Raw genomic sequence first — 20,278 nt, forward strand, 5'->3', positions numbered from 1 at the left:
CCCACGGGGGCGCTGGAAATGTGTAGGAGGCGACGGTGGGCGTCAGGCTTGTGACTGGGGGAGGAGGAGGGGGCGGCCCCCACCCTGCCCGGGACAGGTGTGAAGCTGGTGGGCGGCCAGCCGCGGCCCCCTGTGTACGTGGCCAGAGCTAACCCGACACTCCCTCTGCGCGGATTGCCAGATTGCCCCACCCGGCTCTCCAAGGAGACACAGCTCCTCCATCGCCTGAAAAAGAAAGTTCAGGGACTCGGGACTTTTTTTTTTTCCCCCTTTATTAGGGGATTAATGGTTTACAGCTGACGGCAAAACACAGTAGTTTGTGCATGCATAACAATTTTCAGTTTTCCACATGACAACACAATTCCCACTAGGTCCTCTATCATCCTTTTCCAGGATCTGTACTCTCCCCTCCACCTACCCAACCCAGAGTCTTTTACTTTGGTGCAACACACCAACTCTAGTCCAGGAGTTTGTTTGTTTGTTTTTGTTTTTAAGACACTGGGCAGTTCTTTGCATGAGGCCAAGTCCAGTTACACCGAGCACAAAGGCATCACCCCGAAAGAATATAAGCAGGAGACTAAATACTGCCCCGACGCCATGTCATTTTTAAAGAGTTGAAAAGTACCTGACACTCAGTTGCACCTGAGACTCGCAAGCTCTCAAGGAAAGAATTTAAGAATTGGTTATGCAAAGCATAATGGTTATGCAAAGAGACTCTCATGCCCTTGGCTCCAAAGTCCTAGGTTCAACTCCCCACACCACGATAAGCCAGAGCTGAGCAGTGCTCAGGTAAACTAAATAAATAATAAAATAAATAGCATACGGGGATTTTGCTATTGCTTTGAGCTTAGAGGGAGGGTGGGGTGGAGGCAGAAATCAGGTAGAAGCTGCATCACAACACCCCGCGCTCTTTTTTTGAAGATTCTGCCTGTAACCGCATCAAGCCAAGCATACCTGCCTTATCTGCCAGCCTCCTGCCAGCCCACCTCCCAGGTTAGAAAGGATGAGGACTGACTTCTGCATTTATAGTTAGGGCTTTCACAGTATAATGTTTAAAGGGTGAAGTCTTTAGAGACTGAATGCCTAACTGTATTAGCCTTTTAAGGATGTGATTCCCCCCCCTGTGTGTTCATTTGTGGATTGCTGAGAATACAGCCTATTAGAGTACATGGTATGCTTTTCTCTGGAGAAACTAACTAGATCTTAAATGAAGCTATAGAGTTAATAAGGTAGCAGAAAGGGCTTGGATTTCTGGTTTGTTTTTTTTAATTTCCCCTAATTTAACAGCTTAATTTTTGTATCCCCAGGAACAAGTTTCCATAGTTTAAGCTTACCTGGGCCTGCCAAAAGAGTTGCTAGATAACAGTGGAAGTCATCCTAAGTATGCAGATAAGTGAGAAATATTACCAGTAGCCAGAGTTCCAGGTTGGTTAGCCAACCTGTGATCCGTCTAAATTTGCTTCTTCAGTTACCACAGGAATTGTAATTACTATGGCCAGAAAGTCTTTTGAAGTAATTCAGAGGCTGCAAATATTCAGACTTAATACAGAACTTGACTATGTTGATGCAATGTACAGATAAGGGTATGTGTGTATAAATAAGTCATACTTCAGAAGAGAATTTCATGAGGTTTTACCAGTGCTGGAACAAACTTGATGCAAACTTCACTTAAATCATTGGATTCTATTTTAACTGTTCATTTTAAATTTTTTTACTGTTTTTATTTACTTATTGGATAGAAACAGCCAGATATTGAGAGTTCAAGGAACAGTAGAGACAGAGAGACATCTGCAGCCCTGCTTCACCTCTCATGAAGCTTTCCCCCTACAGGTGCAGACTGGTGCTTGAACCCAGGTCCTTGTGCATTGTAACATGTGCACTCAACCAGGTGCGCCACCACCCAGACCCTCATTTTTAATTTTTATAAGATTTTATTTTAATGAGAAAGATACAGAGAGAAGGACACGGAGAATGGCCGCAGCACTGCTTAGCTCTGGTTTCTGGTGGTGCTAGGGATAGAACCTGGGACTTCAGAGCCTCAGGCATGAAAGATTTTTGCATAAGCATTATGCTGTCTCCCCAGCCCCAATTTTAATTGTTCTTGGCATTCTGTCAAACATATATAGGGTCAGAAGAGATTTGACCTGAGTTTTGAAGATGATGCATTGTTAAATGCAGAACTGGGCCTCTCAAACTTGCTGTCAGGAGTGACTCACATAGATAAGGAACCATTAGGTTTTGTTTTTTCTCCCTTGCATTCACAAATAAGCATGTTGCAAAGAAGATAAAGGACTTGAGTTAGCAAGAGATATGTTTTGGGCATCATCTTGGTGAGAAATGATTTCTTGACTGCTGTCAGTTTTTATGCAAAGGAGGATAACCCACTCTAGAGCAGTTTATCTTCTACCTTTCCAATAAAACTAACCTTACTGGAACAGGGGAGATAGCACAATGGTGATACAAACAGACTTTCATGCCAGAAGCTCCAAGGCATCAGATGCAGTTCGCTACCACCATCACGACCAATACCACCTTCATCCAGAGCTGGTAAGAAAAGAAGGGAGCCGAGCAATAGCGCAGCAGGTTAAACGCACATGGCACAAAACATAGGGACCAGCATAAGGGACCAGCATAAGGATCCTAGTTCGAGCCCCCGGCTCCCCACCTGCAGAGGAGTCACTTCACAAGTGGTGAAGCAGGTCTGCAGGTATCTATCTTTCTCTCCCCCTCTCTGCCTTCTCCTCCTCTCTCCATTTCTCTCTGTCCTATCCAACAATGACAACATCAATAACAACAACAATAATAACTACAACAACAAGGGCAACAAAAGGGAATAAATAAATAGAGAATCATGTCTCTTGTGAAAGAACCCTTGGCAGGGGAGAGAGGGAAACACCTGAAGCTTCATCATTCCACAAGGAGCATATTTTTCTAATTCGGTGTTAATCTTTGGGGAAGTGAATGCGTCCATTCTTTCTCAGAAGAAGTCACTTTGATCGCATTGATATGAAAGGAAGTACAGTGACTGCTACATAAATAAGTCTGTGATCTTGGCTAGTAAGGAGTTGGCAGCAACAACAGTCTCCCCAATTCATGGAAGAAGAAGGAGAGGAGGAGGAGGGGAAGAAGAAGAGTGCAAAAAGATTAAGAAGCATTCATTTCACCTATCTCATTATCTGCCAAGCTACAGTCTGCAGTGTTGAATAAGACATGGTCTCAATAATGTTACCCTGCTTTGCTCGCATAAAAAAGAATGACCCTCTTCCAGATGCAGAAGAAAACGTGTACAAACTCATGAGGCAATTGCATTATAACACAGGTTTTGAAGAAAGAGGCCATCTCTGTTGCTTGTCAAAAGTGAGGGGAAATTGCTTTTGACAGTTCATTCTTTATAATTCTGTCAAGACTGCTGGATAGCCAGAAAACCTTTTTGTGAAAGTGTTACCTATAGGAATAAAACCAAAAGTGCATTTTTGCATCTAGGCCTCCCAAATTCTACCTTTCAAAGACAACGACTCAGTAGTGGTTTTTCCTATCTGCTTCATTTTGTTGTTCAGTTGTGTGACATATGCTAATTTAGGGAAGACTACAGTCTCTGCTGGTTTTGTTTCATATACACTCAGTATATAAATTCCACCCCATCGTGAAACTTCATAAATATTTAGTGGCTATCAAAACTATTGTGGATATGAGTCTTAGTTGCAAATCTTCCATTAGATACTATTTTACTAATGCATTGAATGTTTCCACATAAAATTGCACACACTTTATTATACAAAGCATCATTTCTAGAAGTATAGTTGCTGATATAAAGGGTAAAAGCACTTCTAATACTTATTTTTGTACCTGCGAGCTTAGACTGACAAGGACTCACGTTACACAGGCTCCTGTGCTATATATGAATATATAGGGACCCTGGGTCAGATTGATGGGGACAAACAGTTAATTTTATTCATAGGTCTTCTTCAAGTTTAGGAGCTACTCTCCACCATAATACAACTTTCTAGCCCTTTTCTCTGTTCTGTCACCATCTTCCCAGATAATACATGTGTCCACCTTAATGTTAGTTATCAAGCAGAAGCAAAAACTAAAAGTCATGGGCCCCTCGGAACATATCTAAAATAAACTTCCTAGCTTTCTCCCACCCTAAGATCCCTATTTTCATCTGCTGTATTCCTGCTTTTTGTTTCCTTTTCATTAATCATTTTGTCCCGCTTTATAGCTCACTGCCTTTCAGCCAGCAAGTTGCAGATGCTACTATGATTCCATCCTGACTTCCCTGGGCAGATGACCTCACCAATGTGTCCTAAAACCCCACCTCTCCAGAGCCCTACCCCACTAGGGAAAGATAGAAACAGGCTGGGGATATGGATCAACCTGCCAGCACTCATGCCCATTGGAGAAGCAGTTTCAGAAGCCAGAACTCCCAGCTTCTTCACCCCAAAAAGAATTTTGGTCCTAGGAGAAAAATGTTAGGAGAAGATGACCAAAAGGCTCTGAATTCCAACTCCATCAGGATCCAGAGAGAAAGCAGGAAAAAAGGAAACACATTTGGAAGTAGTAATAGGTGTAGGTGTAACTTAGGATGAGAAGGCAGGATCATAAAAAAGGGGATATATATATATATATATACATATATATACATATATATACACATATACATACAGTTACAGAAATAATAGTCAATCCATATCTGCAACCTTGGGAGAACTACTGTAGTTTCCAATGAAAGGAATGGGGGTGTAGAGCTCTAGTGGTGGAAAGAGTGCAGAAGTATACCCGTTAACTTGTAATTTTGTAAATCAATATTAAGTCACTAATAAAACTTTAAATTATAGTCTTCATTCCCTGATAGCTTAACTCCAAAATAAGGTGGCTCCAAAACAGGCTGGGGGTATGGATCGACCTATCAAGGCCCATGTCCAGCAGAGAAGCAATTACAGAAGCCAGACCCCACCCCCTTCCCACCTTCTGCATCCCATAAAGATCTTTGGTCCATACTCCCTGAGGGATAAAGAATAAGGAAGTTAAAGTGGTCCGGGAGGTAGTAAGGTGTTGGACTCTTGAATAGGAGGTCCTAAGTTTAGTCTTCAACAGCACATGGGCCAGAGCCATGGCTGGTTCTTTCTCTCCTCCTATCTTTCTCATGAATAAATAAAATCATGTAATTAGAGTCATATATATATATATATATATATATTTTTTTTTTTTTTTTTTTAATAAGGAAGTTTCCAGCAGAGGGAAGGGGATATGGAACTCTGGTGGTGGGAATTGTATTCCTCTTATTTCATGATCTTATTGATCATTATTAAATCACTAATAAAACGGCATAGGGATCCTGGTTCGAGCCCCCTGCTCCCCACCTGCAGGGGAGTCGCTTTACAGGCGGTGAAGCAGGTCTGCAGGTGTCTATCTTTCTCTCCCCCTCTCTGTCATCCCCTCCTCTCTCCATTTCTCTCTGTCCTATCCAACAACGAACAACATCAACAATGGTAATAATAATAACCACAACGAGGCTACAACAACAAGGGCAACAAAAGGGGGGAAAGATGGCCTCCAGGAGCAGTGGATTCATGGTGCAGGCACCGAGCCCAGCAATAACCCTGAAGGAAAAAAAAAAATCACTAATAAAAATAATAATTCACATTGTATTAACAAATCTTTGTTTTTTAAAATTCTTATTTGTTATTAATAGTTTGTTACAAGATAAGATTAGAATGTTTGGTTGCATACCGCATCCACCACCAAAGTTCCATATCCCCCACCCTCACCCTGACCCTCCAATCTCCCAAAGATAACCACCATAGTTTTAGCAAGTCTGCTAAAGTTCGCTTGCTTCTGTTAACAAAACACTTTGTAACATGTTCTCAGTGCACCTACACCAACAAAGAACACATTAGAACATGGAGTCCCAACCAAATATGCTGTAATCATTCTTTAGGGATTTTATAATTTAATATAGATCTAGCCACTTCTTTTTAAAGGGTAGAATTTATTTTGTTATCTCTGTGCACCAGACTTCCCTAAAATTGTACCGGTGACCTGAAGCGCTTAGCCCACTGTCAGTCTCAGGGTCTGCAATCTGTAACATTTCTGTTAGAGTATAAACAGTTCTTTCACCGGCTCCTTTTTTTTCTTTTTAATGAATTCCTCTTTTCTACAGTTGATTTTGTAGGAACTGTAGGTTTCATGTTGCTGCTGGTTGGACTCTCCAGGATGTAAATGCTTGGAATCAGGAGTGCAAAAGGTTCATTCTGAAATAATACCTGCAAATCTGTGTGTCAACAACTGTACTGTAAGCCATTAACCCCCAATAAAATGGAAATAATAAATACATCATACATACATAGGGGCCAGGGGGTGGCAAAAGTGGCTAAGTGCACAAGATTAATAGTAACAATAATAATAATAATAATAATGCCATCACCAGTGGGGGCCAAATGGTGGCTCAGCCAGTAAAGCACATACATTACCAAGACCAAGGTTCAAACCCCCCATTTTCCACCTGTAGGGGCTTGTTTCACCAGTGGTAGAGCAGTGCTAACAGGTTTCTCTCCTGTCTCTTCCTCTCCATCTGTCTCTGCCTCTCATGTTCTATCAAGAGGAAAGAATGCAATAATACAGCTAAAACGTAAAAAGGAAGAACAAGAATAGTTGTGAAAGAAATTCAGGTAGAGAGCACAGAAGAATATTTATATAGACCTAACCCTCATCCCCCCACCCCACAGCTCCCACCCCCATAAAGGAAACTCCAAAGCAAAACTTGTCCATTGGAGAAACCTATGTTGGCAGAAAAGGCTACAACCGAGTATCAATGCCCAGTCGGTTGCTGGTTGGGAGCTAACTGAAGATGAGGAAAATAAAAACAAAGTAATATACAATGTAGATAGTGCTTTCTGTCCCGTCCAGACTTGCTTACTCAGTCTGAAGACTTGAGTTGTTTGTTTATCTTCAGAACTTTGCTAAATGCCAGTTTCAGGTGGTCCTAGTGAGGAATCAAACCTGAGACCTTTGGTGCCTTAGGCATGAAAGACATTTTTCTCTTTGGTAAAACTATGCTCTTTCACTAACCTTTTTTTTTTTTTTTTTTTTTTTGCCTCCAGGATTATTGCTGGGGCTCAGTGCCTGCACTATGAATCCACTGCTCCCGGAGGCTATTTTTCTCAGTTGTTGCCTTTGTTTATTGTTGTTGTTATTATTATTGTTGTTGTTATCATTGTTGTTGGATAGGACAGAGAGAAATGGAGAGAGGAGGGGAATACAGAGATGGGGAGAGAAAGATAGACACCTGCAGACCTGCTTCACTTGCAGGTGAGGAGCCAGGGGCTCGAACCAGGATCCTTATGCCAGTACTCGAGCTTTGTGCCATGTGCACTTAACCCACTGCTCTACCACCCAGCCTTTTTTTCTTTCACTTTAATATGTATATATGGGGGGGGGGGGAATTGAGAAGGAAGGGGAAGATAGGGGAAAGAGAGAGAGAGGTTGAGAAAGAGACCTATAGCACTGCTACACTGCATGTGAAGCTCCCCCTACACACACACACACACACACACACACTGCAAATGGTAACTTGGGATTTGAACCTGATTCTTTGTGCATGATAATATGTGTGCTCAACCAGATGCACCACTGTTGTAATTTAATTTAAAAAAGGTTTGGGTGCTGCAGTGTGTGAACAGGGATTCACAACAGGAAGCTGGGAACTAGTTTAAACAATACAAGGTTTATTAGGGTGAAACAGGTAAAAGGGAAAATAAGCAATTATCATCAAGGGTTGAGAGTATGCTAGGTCCATAAAGTCTGAGTTTAGTTATCAAGAGTTTATTCTCACAAGATAAACAATTATCAGCTGAGATACAGATTGCTCGTGGCTATGGAAGGGTCTTAAAAGATTCCCAGCCAGCAGAGTCACACATGTTCAGTTCCCAGGAGAAGTAGCCGTGGTGGTACACCTCCGCCGAGATGCTTCTGACCAGGAGAAGCAGCCGCAGCAAAGAGCAGGACTGCTCAAAGTCCCTTCTTTTATACATTCCCTTCTCTGAAGCACCTCCTCAGGGCGACAACATCTGTATGCTAATAGTCCCAAACTCCTGCTGATGTCACAACACACCACCACCTAGCCCTGAGTCTGTATACCTTTAATTGAGCAAAGCAGGCATGAAGACACTGTGGGTAAGTTACGTGAATTCCACAAACCTATTGCATGTCTCTGTACATCAGCAATGCCAGAGTATATAGGGAGCCTGCTCACAGGGAATTCAGTTTCTATGTAAAGAGGCAGAGAGAAACATCAACTAGTGATAAATGCTAAGATCTGATATACTAAGTACCAGGGAAGCATACTCAGAACAGTCCTGAATGGCACCGCTGTCGCTTGTATTAAGTAGTAAGACCCAGTAAGACTTTATTGTGATAGAAATAATATTTAATTGTACTACCCAATTTAGTGGGCCTAGAGACATAGGACTACGGAATACCTGAAATGTGGCTAACACAACTGAGGGGTTGATTGATTGGCTAAATGAAGAGAACCGGAGTATCACTCTGGCATATGTGATGCTGGAAATTGGATTCTGAACCTCAAGTTTGAGAGTCCAGCATTTCTTATCCAGTGAACCACTTCCCAGACTGCAAGAAATTATTTTTTTTCAATTTTGTTAAATTTTTTAAAAAAGATTTTTTAAATTATCTTTATTTATTTATTGGATAGAGACATCCAGAAATTGGGAAGGAGGGGTAGATAGAAAGGTAGAGAGACAGAGAAACACCTGCAGCACGACTTCACCACTCACAAAGCTTTCCCCCACAAAGCAGGTGGGGAGCTGGGGGCTCAAACCTGAATCCTTACACTGGTCCTTGCTCTTCTCAGAGGTTAAACCCATTGTGCTCCAGACCCCCCCCCTTGAGTCTCTTTGCATAACTATTATGCTATCTACCCCCCACCCTGTCTCTCCTTCTCCATCCACCTCCCCTCCTCAATTTCTTTCTATTCTATCAAATAAAGTTAAAAACTATTTTAATTAATACAGACAAACAATAAAACATGGTATATGAAGAATATTCATTTAACCCTCCCATCCACCTACCCCAGTAAAGGAATAAAAAGTAATCCACAAGGAGACAACGAGAAACCCAAGTATAAGAGAGAATAGAGATACGGAAAATTAGAAAGTGAGAATTAACTTGGTAGAAGAGAGGACGCGACATCTAAGTTCTAGAGTGAAAAAAAAGTTCGAGAGAAGCAAGCTGTTTTCAGCTAGACTCCCATCTGCTCAGGAATAAGTACCTGGTACTCTGACTGGGAAAGACTGAGGACAAAACAGTTGGGAGCCTTTAAGAGAAGTATTTGAGTCCCCTGGTGGGCCTCACTCCATGAAACTGGCCACAGCTGCACTGGTACCTGAAGTAAAACCAAAGTGAAAATGTATTCCGGAGACTCAATTGGAGCGAGCTTGCCTGCAGGAACATCAGGTCAAACATAACTGTCAAGAGTAAACTCAATGGAGGGGGCTGGGCGGTAGTGCAACGGGTTAGCGCAAGAATCAATAGGCATAAGGATCCAGGTTGGAGCCCGCCCCCCATCTGCACATGCAGGGGAGTCGCTTCACAGGCGGTGAAGCAGCTCTGCAAGTATCTATCTTTCTCTCCCCCTCCTCTCTCCATGTCTTTCTGTCCTATCCAATAAAAAAGAGAGTAAACTCACTGGAACTAAAAGAAAACTGACAGAGTCACCTAGAACTCAGAGGAGAAAATCTCTATCCTCAAATTGTGCAGTCTTGTAAAAATAAAGCTTTTCCCTTCACACAAAGAACTGGCATGCTGAATACTGTGCAACATCAGGTAGAAAGACGTTTCTGGAATATTTCACATGTACAAAAATCTTGGAGCAAACACATTTAATGGCGAAACATTGGAAAGTCTTTGACTTATAGTCAGGAGCAGAACGAGAATTCTAGCTATCACGACTTTGTTTTCTCTCTTCTTCCTTTTTTTTTTTTTTTTTTTTTGCCTCCAGGATTATTGCTACAGCTCGTTGCTGGCACTATGAATCCACTTCTCCTGGCAACCTTTTTTTTTTTTTTTTTCTATTTTATTGAATGAGACAGACAGAAATTGAGAGAGGAGGGCGAGATAGAGAAGGAGAGAGACAGACACCTGCAGACCTGTTTTGCCGCTTGTGAAGTGTCCTTCCTGCAGCTGGGGGAGCTGGGGCTCCAATCCGGGTGCTTGTGCAGGTCCTTGCATAAGGTCCTTTCTCTCTCCCTGACCCCTCTCAATTTATCTGTCTCTATCCAATAATCAAAATAAATACATAAAAATATATTTTAAAAAATCTAGATTCTGGTTGCACATTAAAACAATTGGCATATAAACTATAATAAACTTACAATCTTGTTACCCCTTAAAGACAGTAAAAATTTATCTTTCTAAGGTTAAGCCAACAATGTTTTTGCATTTTTATGCTTCTTTTCTGTCAACACTAGTGAAGTCAACATTGCCTGAATGTCTGAATAATGAAACACATCCCTGTTTAAAAGTGTGTAACTAGGGTGGGGGTAGATAGCATAATGGTTATGCAAGCAAACTGTCATGCCTGAGGCTCTGAAGTCCCAGGTTCAATCCCCCACACCATCATCAGCCAGAGCTGAGCAGTGCTCTGGTTAATTAAAAAAAAAAAAAAAAAACTGTTAAAAGTATGTAACTGAAAAAGAAATAAAAAATAAAGGTAGTTTTTTTTTTTAAATTGATCTTTCTAGTCACTTAGCCATAAACCTAGGAAATGTGTTTTGAAATAATCTTGAAACTAGAAATCATAAAAAAAAAAAAGAAATTTTCTACAACTATAGAATTTGGGGAGAGACATAAAATCTTACAAAGAGACATATGATGTTCATGAACGAAAAGACTGTTATAGAAATGCGAATTCTTGAACTGATTTAAAAATTCAAAAAAATAATATTCCAAATCACAAAGGGCATTATGTAGAAACTTCTTGAATGCAACTAACCTGAGCTAAAATCTCTCATCTTTGTTGGCCAAGAACTCATCTTATTCATATCCATTTGTTGGCATTTTAAAATATTTTATTTGTTTATTTATTTATTGGCTAGAGACAGAGAAGTTGAGAGAGCAGGCAGGGAAAGATGAAAGGAGGGAAGACAGAATGGAGGAAGGAGAGAGGGAGGAGAGAGAAAGAGAGTGGGAGGGAGAAAGAGACCTGTAGCATTACTTGACCACCTGTGAAGTTTTCCCCTGAATGGTGATTAGGGGCTTGAACCCAGGTCCTTGTGCACTGGAACATGAGTGCTCAGTTGGATGCACCACCACCAAGTCCTTGTTTGCATTTCTTATCCTTTGTGCATAGTGGTTAAGAGCCTGGTTGCTATAGCCAGTCTGCCGAAGTTTGAATTTTGACTTGACTTCCTATGCTGTGACCTCAGGCATGCTAGCTTTTCTGTAGCTTATTTAGCCCAATTTATAGGTGAGGAAATAAATGGCTACACAACTTGGTTATTAGGGTTAATTGTGAATGTTAAGCATTTAGAACAGTAGCTGGCAAGTAGTCAGCTTATGTAACTGTTGGATGCTGCTACTGCTTTTGTTCTCTGTGCTACTTACTGTTTGAGTTCCCTGAAGGAAGGACACAGTGTCTTATAGGATTGTAGCAACTCGGTTCCTAGTGCTGTGCCTACATATGTACATTTACTTCACAGATTGGAAACAGAAGAAGTTGGTAATGGAAGCAAGGATTAACCTACATTCCTCACGATTGCCATCTTCTACTTGTGTCTTGAGCAAGGAGGGTCCAAAGTATGGTCCATAGCTACACTTACAAACATAGCCTTCTAGTTAGCTCTCACCTCACTGCTCTCTAGAAGTCCTTGTGTTGCACTCAGAGGTTCGGATCCCGATCACACACAGGGAAGTCCAGAGTCTCATGCAAGTACAAGAGCCTTTATTAGCAATCTTAAGCTTGGGTCCCAAGAGCCTCGATGCAGGGAAAATCTTGCAACCCCGAAATTTTCCATCTCAGCTTTTTATAGTTAGCACAGGGTGGGTACAGGTGGGGATGTTTACATGGAACAAGGAACCGTCGGTTTTGGGTCAACGGCTGTTCTTATTTACCTCCTCACTTGTCCACTAAATATGGGAGATTCTCCCAACTCACCATTATGGTGGCATTCCAAATGTATTCTAATTGTGGAAGGCATTGGGTGGAAAACAACAAACATTTCATCTCCAGCATTTTATCAATTCTATTACAGAGGACATGTCCTCTGAGTCTCCATTTTCCCATCTTTTTTTTTATTATTATTTAAGAAAGGATAAATTAACAAAACCATAGGGTAGGAGGGGTACAACTCCACACAATTCCCACCACCCAATCTCCATATCCCACCCCCTCCCCTGATAGCTTTCCCATTCTCTATCCCTCTGGGAGCATGGACCCAGGGTCATGGTGGGTTGTAGAAGGGGAAAGGTCTGGCTTCTGTAATTGCTTCCCCGCTGAACATGGGCATTGACTGGTTGGTCCATACTCCCAGTCTGCCTCTCTCTTTCCCTAGTAGGGTGGGTCTCTGGGGAAGCAGAGCTCCAGGACACATTGGTGGGGTCTTCAGTGCAGGGAAGCCTGGCCGGCATCCTGATGACATCTGGAACCTGGTGACTAGAAAGAGAGTTAACATACGAAGCCAAACAAATTGTTGAGCAATCATGGACCCAAAGCTTGGAATGGTGGAGAGGAAGTGTTAGGGGTGTACTCACTGCAAACTCTAGTGTACTTCTGCTTTCAGGTATATATTTTGCAATAGTTTATGGATACATGTGAACGTATGCTCTCTCTCACAGAAACTGGTATATATCTAGGTTTTGGGACTTTGTTAGAAAGTGAACCACCTGGGATGGAACTAGAGTATACTATGAAAGGAAAGGTCTCACCCGAGTAATGAAGCTGAAGTGTTGTCATTCCACACGTGAAGTCTCTGGCCACAGTCTGAAGTGAAGCATGTTGAGGTGGCAATTGTTGTGTTGCATTTTCCCATCTTTAAAATAGGAATAAAATATGCAGGTAACTGTCAAAGTTGTTAGGATTAAATAACCTTCAGATTTTGGCTATTAGCCTTCTTGGTATGTGAAGCTTGCTATGAGCAGTATTTACTTTATAGACACAGTGTCTTTGGGTTAGTTGGGAGCAATGAAAGAACCCTGCTTTCACCAAGAACCATTAGGATCTTAGAATAATAAGTCATCCTTGGAATAGTAAGATCATCTTAAAATGTTGAAGAAAATGCAACCAGTACCACCTCAGCATGTTTCACTTCAGACTGCATCCAGAGACGTCAGGTGTGGAATGTCAACTCTTCAGTTTCATTACTCTGCCACCAGGTTCCAGATGCTATCATGATGCCAAACTGATTTATCTGGGCAGAAGACCCCCACCATTGTGTCCTGGAGCCCTGCCTCTGCAGACCCCTCCCCACTAGGGAAGGAGAGAGACAGGCTGGGAGTACAGATCAACCTGTCAACGCCCATGTTCAGCGGGGAAGCAATTACAGAAACCAGACCTTCCACCTTCTGCATCCCAGCCTGGGTCCATGACTCTGGGTCCATACTCCCAGAGGGATAAAGAATAGGAAAGCTGTCAGGGGAGGGGATGGGATACAGAGTTCTGGTGGTGGGAATTGTGTGGAGTTGTATCCCTCTTATCCTATGGTATTATCAATATTTCCATTTTATAAATAAAAAATTAAAAAACTGTTGATGAAGTGAAAAACTAATCAAAAGAATAAATAGAAGAGCAGTGGAAAGCTGAGACTGCCTGGTGTGGCTCAGAATAGAATCAAAACAGAATTTTCAACAGGGAAGGTTGAACATAAAAATGGAATTACCTTGTGATTCTGCAATAACACTTTTAGGCATTTTGCAAATAACATGTGCATACTAATTCAAAGAGATATATGCACCCCTATGTGCATTATTCACAATAGCCAAAGAGTGGAAGCAGCCTAAGTGCCCATTAACAGATGACTGGACAAAGAAGTTATGGAATATGTACTTCATGGAATACTACTCTGCAATCAAAAAGACAGTATCATGTCATTTGGGACAAAATGGATCAACCCGGAGTCGTGATTATGCTTAGTGAAACAAGAGGCAAAAAGACAACTATGGGATGTGGAGGTTAGAGAAAACCCCGAATATTGAGAACAGCTGTTAACCTGAAACCAACTGTTTCTTGTTCTGTGGAAATATTTCCACCTGTACCCACCCTGTGAAAACTATAAAAAGGCGGGATGAAAAATGATCAGGGTCGCAGACTCTCCCCTTGCATGGAAGGGTGTCAGTGGCCCAAGCTTAAGCTTGTTAATAAAGGCTCTTGCTATTGCATGTGATTCTGGTCTTCCTTGTGTGAAATCGGGACTTGAACCCCTGGGCATAATATGGGATGGTTTCACTCTTTCTGTCTCTGTGTCTCCATCTCTATTTATTCATAAAACAAAACAAGCAAACACAAGTGTGTTATTCTTCAGTAAGAAGGCTAGAGACTGTTAACTCCTTCAGGTGGTAGCAGGGTTAAAATATTGTTTTGCCACAAGATGAGCAATTTTAAATCGTTTTACCACAGAGGAGCACTTCCATGACTCTACTATTTATGAGAAGCAAAGGAAATAGTGATAATGTGGAGACTATATACAACTCTGTTCAAACCTAAGAAACTGGCTCCAACGTTTAATTAGCAATCATTGGATACACAGGTATTATTTCTGCAGGGGTAGCACTGAGCCTCTATTTCTTCAAACCTCCTTGGGAATGTCTAACGGGCACTAGTGATATTGTTCAGAGCCTAATTTACAGCACAATGCAATTGCAAACTCTCTCAGAACATAAATGAAAATGATTTGGCTCACTGTAATCCTAAAGCTCTTGACTGCCTTAAGACTAGGTGCACCTGAGGGTGCAGGCAGTGCTCGCCTGGTTGTGAGTACGCTTTATCATGTGTAAGGACCTGGGTCTGCGCCCCCACTCCTTACCCCCAAGTGAAGCAGGTCTGCAAGTATCTATCTTTTGCTCTCCTTCTCTGTCTCTCCCTCCACTCTCAATTTCTTTCTGTCCTATAAAATAAATAGAAAGGAGAGAAAGAGAGAGAGTGAGAGGAAAAAAAAAAAAAGGAAAAATGGCCACCAGGAGCAGTGGATTTATAGTGCAGGCATTGAATCCCAGTGATAATACTAATAAAATAGCAAAACAAAAGAAGAAGGAAGAGGAGGAAGGGGAAGAGAAAGGAAAGGGAGAGAAAAGAAAAGAAGAGAAAAGAGAAAAATATGTGGGCCCAAGAAACATATGTGGAAACAAAAGCCTACTTTAATTTAGGAAAGGCTTTTCTGAGGATTATTCTTACTATGATACTTTTGTTGTTAAGTCTAGGATGGTCCAGTAGATCACTTTTAGGTATGATTATTTGTATCTTTCAGGTTTGGGGTAGTGGTAGTCTTCTTAAGTCTTAGTTTTCTGATGGTTCTTCCTCTTAAACTATTAAAATTTTCCGTTACTTTGTGTAGAATGCATGATAGGTTGACAGTAAGTAAAATTTTGCATCACTGTCTGAAATTCTAAAACAGAAAGGACCTTGTTGGGCATGGAACTCAGAGAGAGGAAATGCTATGTTGCATCATATCACGAGTGGGAAACTGGGCAGGGGGTGGTAGCATAATGGATATGCAAAAAGACTTGCAGGCTTAAGGCTCCAAAGTCCCAGGTTCAGTCTCCTGCACCACCTTAAGCCAGAGCTGAGCAGTACTCTGATAATAAACAACAAATGAATTAATAAAACAAATGAAATATACATTTAAAACATAGTAGAAAACTGAATTCTGCATAAAAATTAAAACTAAAACATCCCTTGCATTAGAATGTGCAATGTACCAAGTGATGTTCCACCCTTCACAACATTACGATATAACCCTAGAGAAAGGTTTTTTTTTTTTTTTTTTTAACCAGAGCTCTGCTCAACTCTGGTTGGTGATGATGCAGGCCACTGAACCTGGGACTTCAGAGGCTCAGGCATGAGAGTCTCTTTGCATAACCATTATGCTGTCTGCCCCCCACACAACCCTTGAGAAAGGAACAGAAGTTCCTTTCACTGATGAACAAGATCTTCCCTTCGTAAAAGACATTTCAGGACTTGATATATTTTTAGTAAAGTAACAGATGTTTCTGATAAAGTTGTAACCAGAAGGATTCATCATGTCCATTTGTCCTTAACAAGTACAAAATCAAGCAAGTTAAATTAAACCCAAGGAAAAAAATGCTATGTAGGCAGTCCAGCAAATTACCAAAGGCTAGAGTATTCCCTAGGAGGCAAAACACTCTCTCTGAAGATACTTCTGCTCAGAGAGTTTCTAGAAGAGAAACCACATATGTTATATATTATGTGAAATTATTACAGCTCTCAAATCCATGCCTCCTGAAATAGGGCTTTTGAAAAATTGAAGCTTGTTTGTATCCTATTCATAGCATTAACTAACAACAGTCAGAGACAGAGTGAGATGGGCTATGAGCTCACTTTTGCTCTTGATGATGCTGAGTAACTTGGATTCTTGACACAAAAATCTATGTCAAGGTCAAACACACAACCCACCTGTTACTAGCTGAATGATTTGGGACAAGCTAATTAAGGTCTCTGTTCTTTAACTCCCTCATCTATAAAACGCTGATGACAGGAACCACCTCTATAGAGTTGTTTCAATGAAATAAATTAATATGTGTAAAGTTATAAGCACTTAGAATGCCAAGTGGGAAAATGTGAAGACTCAAAGGAATTAGTTCACATGTAATTCTTTTTTTTTTTTTTTTTTTAACCAGAGCACTGTTTAGCTCTGGTTTATAGCAGTGCAGGGGGATTGAACCTAGGGCTTTAGAGCCTCGGGTGTGAGAGTCTCTTTGCATAACCATGATGCAATCTACCCCCACCCTCATCTGTAACTCTTAAGGGTGACTCAAGTTCTAGCACCCAGTCAAGGTTCACTTGTATTTATATAATAAAAACACTACCAGATTCTAAAATCCCAATTCTGGGAGGGAGGTAAGACATGCAAGACCTCTAGTGGAATCAGGAGGTGGCTCACTAGAAAAATGCCTTTTATGCATGAGGTCCTGGGATCGATTCCCTGTACCAAGAACAGAAACAGGTGAGACTCCAGGAATGGTGCAATAGTACTTCAGTTTGCTTGTGCTCTCTCTCTCTCCCTCTCAGTCTTCCTCTCCTTCTCCCTCTCCTTCTCCCTCTCCCTCCCTCCCTCTCTTTCCCTCTCCCTCTCTCTCTCTTTTTTCCTCCTTCTCTCTCTCCCTCTAAAATATGAAATTTCCTGTACCAGGTTGGGGAGGTGACTCAGTCTTATGGCACATGCAGAAGGCTCTGGGTTTGATTCCCTACACTGCATTTTAAAAAAGTAACCCTTGGGGGCTGGGTGGTGGCATACTGGTTAAGTGTACCTAGTACCAAGTGTAAGGACCTGAGCATGGATCTCTGTTCAAGCCCCCAGCTCCCCATTTGTGGGGGGGGGGGTACTTCACAAATGGTAAGGTATTCTGCAGCTGTCCTTCTCCCTCTCTATCTCCTTCTCCTGTCTCAATTTTTCTCTGTTCTATCCAATAAAATGGCCACCAGGAGCAGTGGATTTGTAGTGCTGGCACCAAGCCCAAGCAATAAGCCTGGAGAAAAATAAATAAATAAAGTCTCTAGATAGAAGACTTGATTTAAAAGAAATTCCAAGCTATTGGGAAAGATGGACAAATGACTGATGGTGAGTCTTACTATTTTTTTTAAATTTATTTCTTTATTGGGAAATTAATGTTTTACATTCAACAGTAAATACAATAGTTTGTACATGCATAACATTCCCCAGTTTCCCATTTAACAATACAACCCCCACTATGTCATTTATCATCCTTCATGGACCTGTATTCTCCCCACCCACCCACCCCAGAGTCTTTTACTTGGGGGCAATATGCCAATTCCATTTCAGGTTCTACTTGTGTTTTCTTTTCTGATCTTGTTTTTCAACTTCTGCCTGAGAGTGAGATCATCCCATATTCATCCTTCTCTTTCTGACTTATTTCACTCAACATGGTTTCAAGGTCCATCCAAGATCGGCTGAAAACGGAGAAGTCACCATTTTATACAGCTGAGTAGTATTCCATTGTGTATATATACCACAACTTGCTCAGCCACTCATCTGTTGTTGGACACCTGGGTTGCTTCCAGGTTTTGGCTATTACAAATTGTGCTGCCAAGAACATATGTGTACACAGATCTTTTTGGATGGATGTGTTGGGTTCCTTAGGATATATCCCCAGGAGAGGAATTGCAGGGTCATAGGGTAGGTACATTTCTAGCCTTCTGAGAGTTCTCCAGACTGTTCTCCACAGAGGTTGGACCAATTTGCATTCCCACCAGCAGTGCAGGAGGGTTCCTTTGACACCACACCCTCTCCAGCATTTGTTGCTGTTACCTTTTCTGATGTGTGACATTCTCACAGGAGTGAAGTGATATCTCATTGTTGTCTTTATTTGCATTTCTCTGACAATCAGAGACTTGGAGCATTTTTTCATGTGTTTCTTGGCCTTCTGGATCTCTTCTGTGGTGAATATTCTATCCAAGTCCTCCCCCTATTTTTGGATGGAGTTATTTGTTGTCTTGTTGTTGAGTCTGGCAAGCTCTTTATATATGTTGGTTATTAAACTCTTATCTGATGTATGGCATGTAAAGATCTTCTCCCATTCTGTGAGGGGTCTCTTGGTTTGGGTAGTGGTTTCTTTTGCTGTGAAGAAGCTTTTTAATTTGATGTAGTCCCATAGGTTTATATTTGCCTTAGTCTTCTTTGTAATTGGATTTGTTTCATTGAAAATATCTTTAAAATTTATGCAGAAAAGAGTTCTGCCAATATTTTCCTCTAAGTATTTGATAGTTTGTGGTCTAACATCCAAGTCCTTGATCCACTTGGAATTTATATTTGTATTTGGTGAAATACAGTGATTCAGTTTCATTCTTCTGCATGTTTCAACCCATTGTTTCCAACACCATTTGTTGAAGAGACTCTGCTTTCCCCATTGAATAGTCTGGGCCCCTTTGTCAAAGATTAGATGTCCATAGGTGTGGGGCCTCATTTCTGGGCTCTCAATTCTATTCCACTGGTCAGTGTGTCTATTCATGTTCCAGGACCAAGCAGTTTTGATGATAATGGCCCTATAATACAATTTGAGATCTGGGAGTGTGATGCCTCCAGTTCTGTTCCTTTTTTTCAAGATTGTTTTGGCAATTCTAGGTCTTTTCTGGTTCCAGATAAACATTTGTAGCATTTTTTCTATTCTCCTAAAAAATGTGCTTGGGATCTTGATGGGGATAGCATTAAATTTGTAGATGGCTCTGGGTAATATATTCATTTTGATGATGTTAATTCTTCCAACCCATGAACATGGAATATCTTTCCACTTCTTTGTGTCTTTTTCAATTTCTTTGAGTAGTGACTCATACTTTTCAGTATACAAGTCTTTCACTTCTTTGGTTAGGTTTACTCCTAGATATTTTATTGTTTTTGTTGCTATAGTAAAAGGAATTGATTTCTGGATTTCAATTTCTTCTAACTTAGTGTTTGCATAGAGGAATGCCACTGACTTTTGAATGTTAATTTTGTAGCCTGATACCTTACTGTATTGCCTGATGATTTCCAAAAGCTTCTTGCTGGATTCCTTAGGTTTTTCCATGTATACTATCATGTCATCTGCAAATAAGGAGAGTTTGACTTCTTCTCTTCCAATCTGTATGCCTTAAATTCCTTGCTCCTGCCTGATTGCTATGGCAAGAACTTCCAACACTATGTTGAATAGTAATGGTGATAGTGGGCAGCCCTGTCTAGTACCTGATCTGAGGGGAAATGCTTCCAGTTTTTCACCATTGAGTATGATGTTGGCTGTAGGTTTGCTATATATAGACTCCACTATCTTCAGGAATTTTCCATCTATTCCCATTTTTTATAGTGTTTTGATCATAAAGGGATGTTGCATTTTGTCAAAGGCTTTCTCTGCATCTATTGATATGATCATGTGGTTTTTGGTCTTGCTTTTGTTGATGTGGTGGATCACATTGATTGATTTACATATGTTAAACCAACCTTGCATGCTTGGGATAAACCCCACTTGGTCATGATGAACAATCTTTTTGATATACTGCTGTATCCGGTTGGCTAGAATTTTGTTCAATATTTTCGCATCTATG

Source organism: Erinaceus europaeus, chromosome 5, assembly GCF_950295315.1.
Source record: "Erinaceus europaeus chromosome 5, mEriEur2.1, whole genome shotgun sequence".
Lineage (NCBI taxonomy): Eukaryota > Metazoa > Chordata > Mammalia > Eulipotyphla > Erinaceidae > Erinaceus > Erinaceus europaeus.